This window comes from Thalia democratica, chromosome 2 (genome assembly GCF_965202585.1).
Source record: "Thalia democratica chromosome 2, ktThaDemo2.hap1.1, whole genome shotgun sequence".
NCBI lineage: Eukaryota > Metazoa > Chordata > Thaliacea > Salpida > Salpidae > Thalia > Thalia democratica.
Window position 1 is genome coordinate 26,135,354 of NC_139166.1, and position 11,483 is coordinate 26,146,836.

Consider the following 11,483-nt stretch of genomic DNA (forward strand, 5'->3'; position numbering starts at 1 on the left):
CAAAAGAGCAAAACTATACTTATTTCATCTTAGAATTACAGATAGCTAAAAAAATCAAGGCTCATTGATGTGCCAGCTGAAAAGTAAAGCCTTGCGAGCCTCCAGGAATAAGTGTTCAAGAGCCAAGAGTCATCTCTTTAACATAAATACTAGACTTTTTTTTTTATTGTATAATTAAATAGTAAGTTTTTTCTTATATGTCGATTTATAGTAATATTTAGTTGCAAATAAAATTCGAATAACAAAATTCATTCCAAAAAGTTAATTTTTTATTAAATTGATAAAGTTACTTATTTAATTGTCATACTACCATACCAGGGTAAACTTTAAATACATTTTAAAACCAGTAAGTATTTGCAAAAAAAAAAAAAGTAAATTGCTTGATATTTTATTTGTATATTAAAATGTTTAAAATATTATTAGAATTTTTGTAGTTAAGAACAACGTTAATTTTGACCACTCCCAATAATTAAAACTACAAAATATTTTTTTTTAAATACAATAAATATATTTTCACTGTAATCAAGTTAAATGGTTTCGTTAAAAAGTATGTACTTGTTTTTTATTACAAACTATATAATTCTAATTAAAAGATTATTTAAAATATTTTGATTAATTAAAGTTTTTTACAGTTATTAAATGAAAGTTGTTTTGTATCAGGAGCTTTATGTTTAAAAGTAAAATTTTTCATAGAAAAAAAGTGTATTTTGTTTTTTCGTTTGTTTATTATTTTGCTTATGATTTTTTTAAGTCCAAGTAATAAATATTCCTATTTTGAAATTAAGGTACAAATATTAGAGTTGATATGTTTATAAACAGTAATTTTAAATTTATGTAGTTTTTATACCATTTATTAGCAAACAGCAATTTTTTTCTATGTAAAAAATGTAATAGTTTTATTTAACTTCGTTTAATAAATAAAGTCCTTGATATTACTGTAGTGTTGTACATATAACTAAATACTAGCTCTTTAATTTTAAAGTAAGTTATTGTATTTACTTTGTTGAAATTACACTATCGTTAGAGTTAAACGAAGCCTAAAAACTGACTTAATTTTTATAATTAATTCACAGCGATATGTAACCTTTTTTTTTTTTTTTATAAGGTAGAAAAACATCAGAAAACACTCACTTTCCCCTCTGCAACGATAAACGTTTTCTGAAGGTCAAGCAAGTGAGACCTACAAAAACCATAATACTAAAAGAATAAAAAATAGTTTAAAAGTCGCATTGTTGAAATGACACTGTAATATACAGTTGAAAAGTCACTAAAATTACATTTATTAGTATAAGTACATAATCTAAAAATATAAACCTCTAAAAATATAAACAAAAGTTTTTCATTACTTTACTTTGAGATAACATGATAAAACAATTAACGTTGTTCTTAACTAAAAAAATTCAAATAAACTTTTAAACATTTTAATATGCAAACAATATATCAAGCAATTTATTTTTTTTTGTAAATACTTACTGGTTTTTAAATGTATATAAAGTTTACCCTGGTAGTATGATAATAAATAAGCAACTTTATTAATTAATAAAAATTTAACTTTTTGGAATGGATTTTTTTATTCGAAATTTATTTGTACTAAGTATTACTATAAATCGATATATAAGAAAACAGTTTCTATTAAACTATACTATAAAAGAATAGTCTAGTTTCTAGTATTTTATGTTAAAAAGATGGCTCTTGACTCTTAATCACTTATTCCTGGAGACTTGCAAAGCTTTACTTTTCAGCCGGCACATCAATGAGCCTTGATTTTTTTGACTATCTGTAATTCTAAGATGAAATAAGTATAGTTTTGCTTTTTTGTGTATATCAAATCAAAAATTATGTCTTTAAGAGGTTATAAAGTATTTTCAATAATTTTTTTAGTTATCGTTATAGTTATAACTTAACTACGTATTCTAATGTTAAAGTGTTAAGTTAAGTCTACACATTTATTTCTTTAATTTCGTTTTAATCAACGTTCACTGTAATCAAATTAAATGATTTTGTTGAAAAGTACTTGTTTTTCGTTACAAACTAAATAATTTTAATTAAAAGATTATTTAAATTATTTTGATTAATTAAAGTTTTTACAGTTATTAAATAAAAGTTGTTTTTTTTCAGGAGCTTTGTGTTTAAAAGTAAAATTTTTCATAGAAAAAAGTGTATTTTGTTTTTTCGTTTTTTTATTATTTCGTTTATAATTTTTTTTAGTTCAAAGTAATAAATATTTCTTTTTTGAAACTCTGATTAACATGTTAGAGTTGATATGTTTATAAACAGTAATTTTAAATTTATCTAGTTTTTATACGATTTATCAGCAAACAACAATTTTTTACCTATGTCAAAAATGTAATAGTATAATAATTCTTTTAAAAAATAAAATCCTTAATACTACTGTAGTGTTGTATATATAACTAAATACCAGCACTTTAAATTTTAGTTAATTATTGTATGACAAAATAGTTAAGTAAAAATCGTATAAAAGGAAAATAGGCAAAAATTAAAAAAAAACAATGATGAAGTTTTTAAATACGATAAAATATTGTTGGATATTTTTTAAATAACAACGATTTAACATAGCTTTTTGTAAAAATATTAGATAGTTTAAAATAATACTATTTATGCTTTATTTAATTTAATATACTTATTAATACTGATTTTCAAGTATTTTAAAAGTCTATGCTTTTATGATATTACAAAAAAAAAAAGAATTTATTATTATAAAATATCTTTATCTTTCCGATTTTAGTATTATTGAAAAGAATAGAAACAATCAATTTATCTATTAATGTAGAATATAATTTGAAATTTCACTTAATTGAAATGACATTATCGTTAGAGTTAAATAAGGCCTAAAAACCGACTTAATTTTTAAAATTAATTCACAGCGATATGTAACCTACATAAACCATAATAATAAAAGAATAAAAAATAGTTAAATAGTCGTATTGTTGAAATGACACTGTTATATATAGTTGAAGAGTCACCTAAAATTACATTAAGTAGTATGAGTACATAAGCAGGGCGAAGCCCTGCTTATGTACTTATTTTAAAAATAAAACTGAAATTTTTTTTTTTAAAGCTAAAAAATTCCTGTACATTGAATTTCACTTTGATATTGGTGCCCACCTAAAGTTAATTATAACCAAAACTCTTTACAGCTTATTTATATATTTTACTGTTTGTTTAAAGTTATTAGAGATAATGACAACACTAAAACTTAGCTTTATGATATAAGTACTAAGTTTTGTGGGAGTACAAATTTTAGGAACAATTCATTTTTCTTTAAAAGAACAAGGTATTAAAAGTTTTATTTACAATTTAAGTGTAAGCTTTTTAGATCTGGTATGACATCAACAATCACTGTATTTGTTTAGAGTTTGGAATTTATAATTATGTATCAATTTTAAGTACTAGTCAAAATATTATAATAAACATTTTTTGGTTTTACACACGAATCGGGGCACACGCTTTTTAGCATTATTTGCAGGAACTTTTTTCTATTTTATATGACGTTTTTTATATATTTACTGCCAGGTCCAAATTTTTTCAATGAGCTTTTTAAAAAGTAGAGACATCGGTAAGGTACGCACTTTGAGAGGTACGCAACCGCTTAAGATACGCACTAAATAATTTAATTTTTTAAACTATTTATAATTATTAAAAAAAAAACTTATTTAAAACTTATAACTTATAAACTTTTTACAGGTGTTATCAGAAAAGAAGACATTTCAACTACGTTTGACATTTATACTGTATCAAAACTTTATCGTCAAATATATAAAAATTATTATTTTCATGAAACATATATTTGACTTAAACTAAATAAAAACAAAAATAATAATTAGGTTTAAAATAATTTAGTTAAACCAAAGTTTAATCAAACTTGTACTAGGACTGTTTTAAATAGAAAATTAATTATATTTATCCGTAGATAAATAAAGAATGCAACTACTTCAAAGAAATGAAATTCTAAAATTTATCAAATTTAAATAAAGTATAATAACTTTTTAAGTTTGAACTACAGAACTTTTTTTTTGTAAAATAATAAACATCTTGAATTTATTTTTCAAAACTAATTAAGTATAATAAATATACTATATTAAGTATTATAAAAATAAATGTAAGTATACTACTCGAAGTTTTTGTTTAACTGTGTTTCTTTTTCGTTTAGTTTGTTTGCTAAACATTAAGTTAAAATGAATGTATTAGACCGTTGTTATACAATTAAGGTTTCAAAAGTATTAACTTAATTTCAAGTCTAATTAGTTCTAAAATATTTAAACACTTTGTCAAAAACTAAACCGGGAAATTTCGAAATAATTTCTTAAATATGATTATTTAGCTAAAGCTTAACTATATACCATAACGGTAGAAAGGTTTTTGGGAGATCTGAAGGACCACATAAGTGGTCGCGGCAAATGGATGAAAATAGAACAAAATTTATTTAGATATTTGGTTTGAAAAGTACAAAATAAACAAGTTTCATTATTTGTTAATTGTGTGCGGGAAGTCATTCCCGTACGATGAAGAAGACTAATTTTCAGCTAACTTGAAGTGAAAAGTTTGTAGTACTAAAAAGGTTATCATTTATAATTCGTTCTTTAGTTAAAATACTAGTTAAGTGCGGGAGGCCACTCCTGTACGAACAGAATGATGTTTTTAGCAGTTAAATTAAAGTCAATAGTTAAAATTATTAAAATTTTTCGTTACTGTTTATTTAAAGATATTTCTTTATAATAAGTTGTTAGTATTATTGAAATGTTTTTTTGTAAGTTATAAAAAGCGTTGATACAAAAACAGCATAAGTAGTTTTATATTTATAAATGTTTAAACAATGAAAAAGTAGATTTCTGTTTAAAAGTTTATGCACTAATTTATGATTTATAGCACTTTTAACTACATCAAAATAAACTTTATGTTTTGCTTAAGTCAAGTCAGTTATACAATGTATTATTTACGCTTAAAATATAATCTTTAGTTTCCAAAACAAGTATGAGTCATGGGTAGAAGCTTTTTTTTTAATCAAAAAGGGTAAAGTTTAAGTTTTTATGAGGCTAAGTTTCTGATACAAATAATAGTTAATTTTAAAATAAATTAAGAGTGGTATATTTTAGATTGCCTGTTAGTTTTTTATTTAGATCAAAATTTCAGCTGAAGCTTATACTTTTTGATATTGTTTATCAAACGATATAAAACGCTAAAAAATATTGGTCTAAAGAGCTAGTGTAAGATCAAACCTTTTAATTATCAAGTCGTACACAACATTCTTATACAACCTTTTACGATCTAATAACATAAGTTTCGTTTTTATCTTCAACAAATAACAAACACAAAAAAATAAAACAAGTAATACGAAAGTTGTGAATAGTTTATTTATTTAGTTAATTTTAAACAAAATGTACACAAAAACTTTTTTAACAACAATAAATTCAAAAGAGTTAAAAAAACAGTCGTGCCCAAATAGGTGTATTTATTATCTGATTACACTTAAGTATGGTGCCCCGACTGGAGTCTTGATACAGATGTACAGTCAACTAAGTTAAACTTATTCTTAACTGGTTTATAACATATATCTAAACGATTAGTTAAATTAATATCATTTGCTATTAGTAGAAAAACCTGTTCAATTAATTATATTCTTTACTCGTTTACATTAACACTGTTTAATCATTTTTATTTTAGTCTTATATTATGTTTTTAAAGAGCAAAAGTTAGGCTTAATCTTGGTTTAAAGGTTTAAAATGGTATAATCAAAACTTTATGATAACTTGAGCTGGTCTCTAAGCTCTCAAAAATCCAGAATTCGGAATTATAAGATAATTTTTTGATTCAAATTGTTAAAATTTAAAAGAATAGAAGTACAATAATTCTAAACAAGCTATATATTATTGTTATTACTTATCAATTTCACTTGTTTCACGATTGAGTGGTTAAAATGGTAAAACCTTAATTGTGTAAAAACAAAAATTTTAATTCAAACTCGTTTTGTCTTAATTTAAAATATTCTTTTGTTAATTAGATTTGTATTTGATTATTAGATTAGTTTTTGTATTACAGTTGTTTATTTAAATCTTTTACCGCTATGATCAGATTTTTTCTGACAAAAATTGATGAATCAAATTTGAAAATTAAAATCAAATTGTTAATTTATTTGTTCATTTAAAAAAAGCTCTGTATTTTAAACTTAAAAAGTTATTGTATTCTATTTAAGTTTTATAAATTTTAGAGTTTCATTTCTATGAAATTGTTGCATTCTAATCTACTGATAGATTTAATTAATATTCTATTTAAAACAGTTCTAGTGCAAGTTTGATTAAAATTTGGTCTAACTAAACTTATTTTAAACCTAATTATAATTTTTTGTTTTTATTTAGTTTTAGTCAAATATATGTTTCATAAAAACGATAGTTTTTATTTATTTGACGATAAAGTTTTGATACAGTAAAAATGTTAAACTTAGTTGAAATGTCACTAGTAGTTACAGTTTTCTATCTTTGCTTTAAAGAGCTTGTCTTCATTTCTGATAACACCTGTAAAAAGTTTATAAGTAGTTAGTTTTAAATAAGTTTTTTAAAAATAATTATAATTAGTTTTAAAAAATTTTAAAAATTAGTGCGTACCTTAAGCGGGTGCGTACCTCTCAAAGTGCGTACCTTACCGATGTCTTTACTTTTTAAAAGGCACATTGAAGAAATTTGGACCTGGTAGTAAATATATAAAGAACGTCATAAAAAAAAGGAAAAAGTTCCTGCAAATAATGCTAAAAAGCGTGTGCCCCGATTCGTGTGTAAAACCCATGGTTATACGCACGAATCGGGGCACACGATATTCAACAATATTTGAAGGAACATTTTTCTATTTTAATAGATATTCATTATTATTTACTACCAGGTCCAAATTTGTTTAATCTGCTTTTAAAAAAGTAAAGACATCGGTAAGGTACGCACTTTGAGAGGTACGCATCCAAGTGAAGTACGCATACGCACCATCTTTTTTTTTTATTAGAACAAACTGTTTATAAACATTTTACAAGTATTGTCCGAGACTAAGACAACCTTTTTAATACAAAGAAAGAAAACTGTAACTACTAATGGCATTTAAAATACGTTTGATTTTTTTACTATATCAAACCTTTATCGTCTGACAAATAAAAATAATTAATTTTATATATAGTGTATTTGACTATAACTAAATAAAAACACTAATTAGATTTAAATTTAAGTTTTGTAAACCAAAGTTTAATTAAACTTGTACGAGAACTATTTTAAATATAAATTATTTAAATTTATCAGTATATAAAAGTAAGAATACAACTATTTCAAAGAAATAAAACTCTAACATTGATTTAAATATAATAACTTTTTAAACTCAAAACTACAGACCTTTAAAAAAAAAAAAACAACTTGTATTTAACTTTTAAATTTGATTCAACAATTTTTGTCACGAAAAAATCAGTCATAGCTCATCAAGATTTAATTAAACTTTTAAAATACAAAAACTAATCTAATAATTAAACATTTATTATACTTAATAAGTTTCGAAATTAAATTTAAGTTGTTAGTTTAATTATTAAAAAAAAGTCTGTTGTTTAAACTTAAAAAGTTATTATAATTTATTTATTAGAGTTTCATTTCTTTACAATAGTTACATTCTTACTTTTATAAACTCATATATTTATTTAATTTTTTTTAAACAGTTCTTTTACAAGTTTTATTAAACTTTGGTTGAACAAATTTTATTTAAATCTAATTATTATCTTTATTTAGCTTTATTTAAATACATTTTCATAAAAATTATAACTCTTATTTGGGCAACTAAAGGGTACCCGCAGTCTGTTTTTAGTTTTAGTCAGTAATACACTGCGCTTTCAGTTGAAAAAATGCAAGCTAGAGAAAGGTGCTCAAAATTCAAATAATTTGAAATTAACAAAAAAACAAAAATAAGAAACAAATAGCTATACACAAGAGTTTTAAATATTGTGTTCAGTTTTTACTAATTTTTTATCTGTTATGGTGATGTTTACTATTACTAATATTATAGTAATATTACTATAAGTCATATGTAAGTGTTCTAAATTATCACTTACATACACAAAATTGTTTCTAATTCGAAATAAGATGCAATTAAATAATTTTTTTGAATATGTGTCAACCACTAGGTTTTAATTTGCAGTTTGGAAATTACCAAGTATAATATTTCACCAATAGCAATCTGAAATTGTATTATAGCATGATTTTAGGTAAAGTAATAAACAAAATTAAACATATTCATCTTAAACCAATAAAACTTAAATGTTTAGTGGCTTTTAATTTACAGTATTTAATGATTATTTCAATACATGAATTTATGTAGACTATCAATATCAAGCTGAAATTATAATACATTTGATGTCATATATAATCATAATTTTTGGATAAAAATTTATCTTTTGTAAATACATGAATAAAATTAATCTATATATCATAAACTAATAAACTAAAGTATTTAATTGCTTTTATTTTACAATTTATTATAATTAATTATTACAGTTAATTTATATCAGTTCAATAATTTATATTGATTATGATACTGTAAAATATAATTGATTGAATATTTTTGTTTATAATATATTAGTCTAGTTCTTTCTATTTATTTATATAGCTTGTTTAAAACAAAGTGTTGTTTTTTTAGCCTAAAACTATAGTTAAATAACACATCAAATGGATTGTATTTTCAGTTTGATATTGGTGCTGACCTGAAGAGCATAACAAAATGTTATATACATTTTTTATTGATATTAGTTGAAAATCACTTTAACTCTCTGAATAGATTAGATACTACAAATGTTTTTATTGTATATGTGTCAACCACTAGATTTCAATTTTCCAGTTCAACTCAGAGAGTTTTAAAGTTGTCATTAGGGCCCCTATGCCATCAGACCACACATTAATAATAATTTTCACAGAAACTTTTGTAACACTGTTGCAGGTCAGAGTAACTATTTTCAAAGTGTTTTTTTACAGATCAATTTTTAGGAAATTTTCCAGTATTTACCTAGCCTAGTACTATGTTGCACCAATATTAAACTGAAATTCAATTATAATCAATATCTTTTTTTACCATATTTTCAAGCTAAAAATTAAAAATTTTATGTTAAATATTAAAAGGTACTTTGTTTTAAACAAGCAATATAAATACATAGGAAGATTTAAGGTTATGGTTAACTTTAGATGAGCACCAATATCAAGCTGAAGTTATAATACATTTGATGTCTTATTTATACACAATTTTAGGCCAAAAAGTAATCTTTTAGAAATACATGAATAAAATTAAACTTATATATCATAAACTAATAAACTTAAATATTTAATTGCTTATTTTTTACAATATAAAGTGATTAAATCAATACATAATTTATATTGATTATGATATTGTAAAATAAAATTGGTCAAATATTTAAGTCTATAATATTTTATTTTAGTTTTCTTTCTATGTATTTATATAAATTGTTTGAAACAAAGTATCATTATTTTAGCCAAAAATTATGGTTCAATTATACATTTGAATGTATTATATTTTCAATTTTGTATTGGTGCTCACCTAAAGTTAACCATAACCAGAATTAATTATATTGGTTATAAACTATAATATTTGTAATTACCTAGGATGATGTTGAACTAATATCAAGCTGAAATTATATTTGATTTATTTTCAATCACAATTAAAGTGTATAAAAATTTATATTTTGTATGTACAAAAATAAAATTAATCCTAAGGAATTTTTAGTTAGATTACCATTACAGTATTACATGATAATTCAGGCTGCATTGTATTCATAACTTATTTTTTTTGTAAAATATTTTTTGAATACAAGCACTCTGTTTTGTCACATCATCACATGTGGGAAGTAAACTATTAATTTAGAGTATTAAAACAATTTTGTTACATTAAATATAAAATATTGGTAATATTTCCTGAATTATTAATGATTTGACCAATATCAAGCTAAAATTAGCATTCTCCCCACCCCTATCTTATGGCCATCTTAAGAGAAAAACGCTTTTTCAATATCAAAATTTTTTCAAAGGAGAATTTCTAGTTACATATTAATTTTTGATATTGATATTCAATTTTTCAAATTTATATTCAAATTATTTATAAAACAATCATAAACTTAAAATTAAAGTTTACAGATTAGTATAATATATTTTATTTTACATTAACATGTAAAAGAATATACAATTTAAAGTTCTTATATTAAAAATTAAATTTGAAAAATCTGGAATTTTATTATTCAAACGAGTGGAAACCCTTTTTATATAAAGCAGTTTAAATGAGTATATTTTATTAAATATACAAATAATAAAAGTTAGTTTATATTTATAATCCTTTTGTGAACAACTTCTAAAATCAATAATGCCTTATTTTAATTATAAAATCATAATTATAAATTCGGTTTAAAATATGAAATTTAAATAAAACTTTAAAAGATAAAATTTTTATAGAAAATTTGAAATCTTTTTGTTTTACCTAGTTTATAAGTAGTGATCTAGTTTAAAAGTATGATAAGTACTCAAAGTTAAAGATTTATGTGAATTAAATTGTATAATACGTAAATATATATTCACCGTAAATGTACCAGATTGAATCATACATTAAATAATGTTGTTTAAGTTTCATTCAAGTAATCTTTTTACATGTGAAGACTTTTATGAACTTAATTTTAAAAACATAATTTAAGCTTTATTTTTTAGATAGTATTAATTGTACTTTGTATATGTTATCCCCTTTAATATACTTAAATAAAATATAGTCTGTTAAAGTATATAGTACCAAAGGTTGACGGTTTATATTTTAAAAGAATAGTTTAGCCTAATGCCTTCTTGCATTTTTATATTAAAAAAACTACAGAACTTTTTCAACTGATGATTTCGTTTGATTGAGTTCCAACGTGAAAAACTTTGTTTTCTTAATAAAATTTGAAAAGTTGTACTGAGTTTTTAATTGGAAGTTGTTTTTAATTTTTGATTTGTTATTTTCATGGTGAGTTGTTCATTAAAGTGCACCCCAGGTAAATTTAAATTAATATTTATCTTTTATACATATTAATATTATATTATAAGTAATTTAAATTTGAACTGAAATATTATAATTTAATGTAATATAATAATGAATTAAGCAGCTAAAGTTTTAATATATTTCTCTAAAACTATAAATTTAATTCGCATTTATAAAAATGTTGAAATTTTAATAATTAAAAAAAAAAGTCAATTAAATTTTTTTTAAAGATACTTTAATTTGTATTTTTCTTTTATATATATTAATATTATATTATAAGTAAATTAAATTTGAACTGAAATATTTCAATTCAATCAAATATATAATGTATTATGCAGCTAAAGTTTTAATATACTTCTCTAAAAATATAAATTTAAATCGCATTTTATAAAAATTGTAAAACTTTAATAATTTAAAAAAAAAGTCAATTAGATATATTTTAAAGT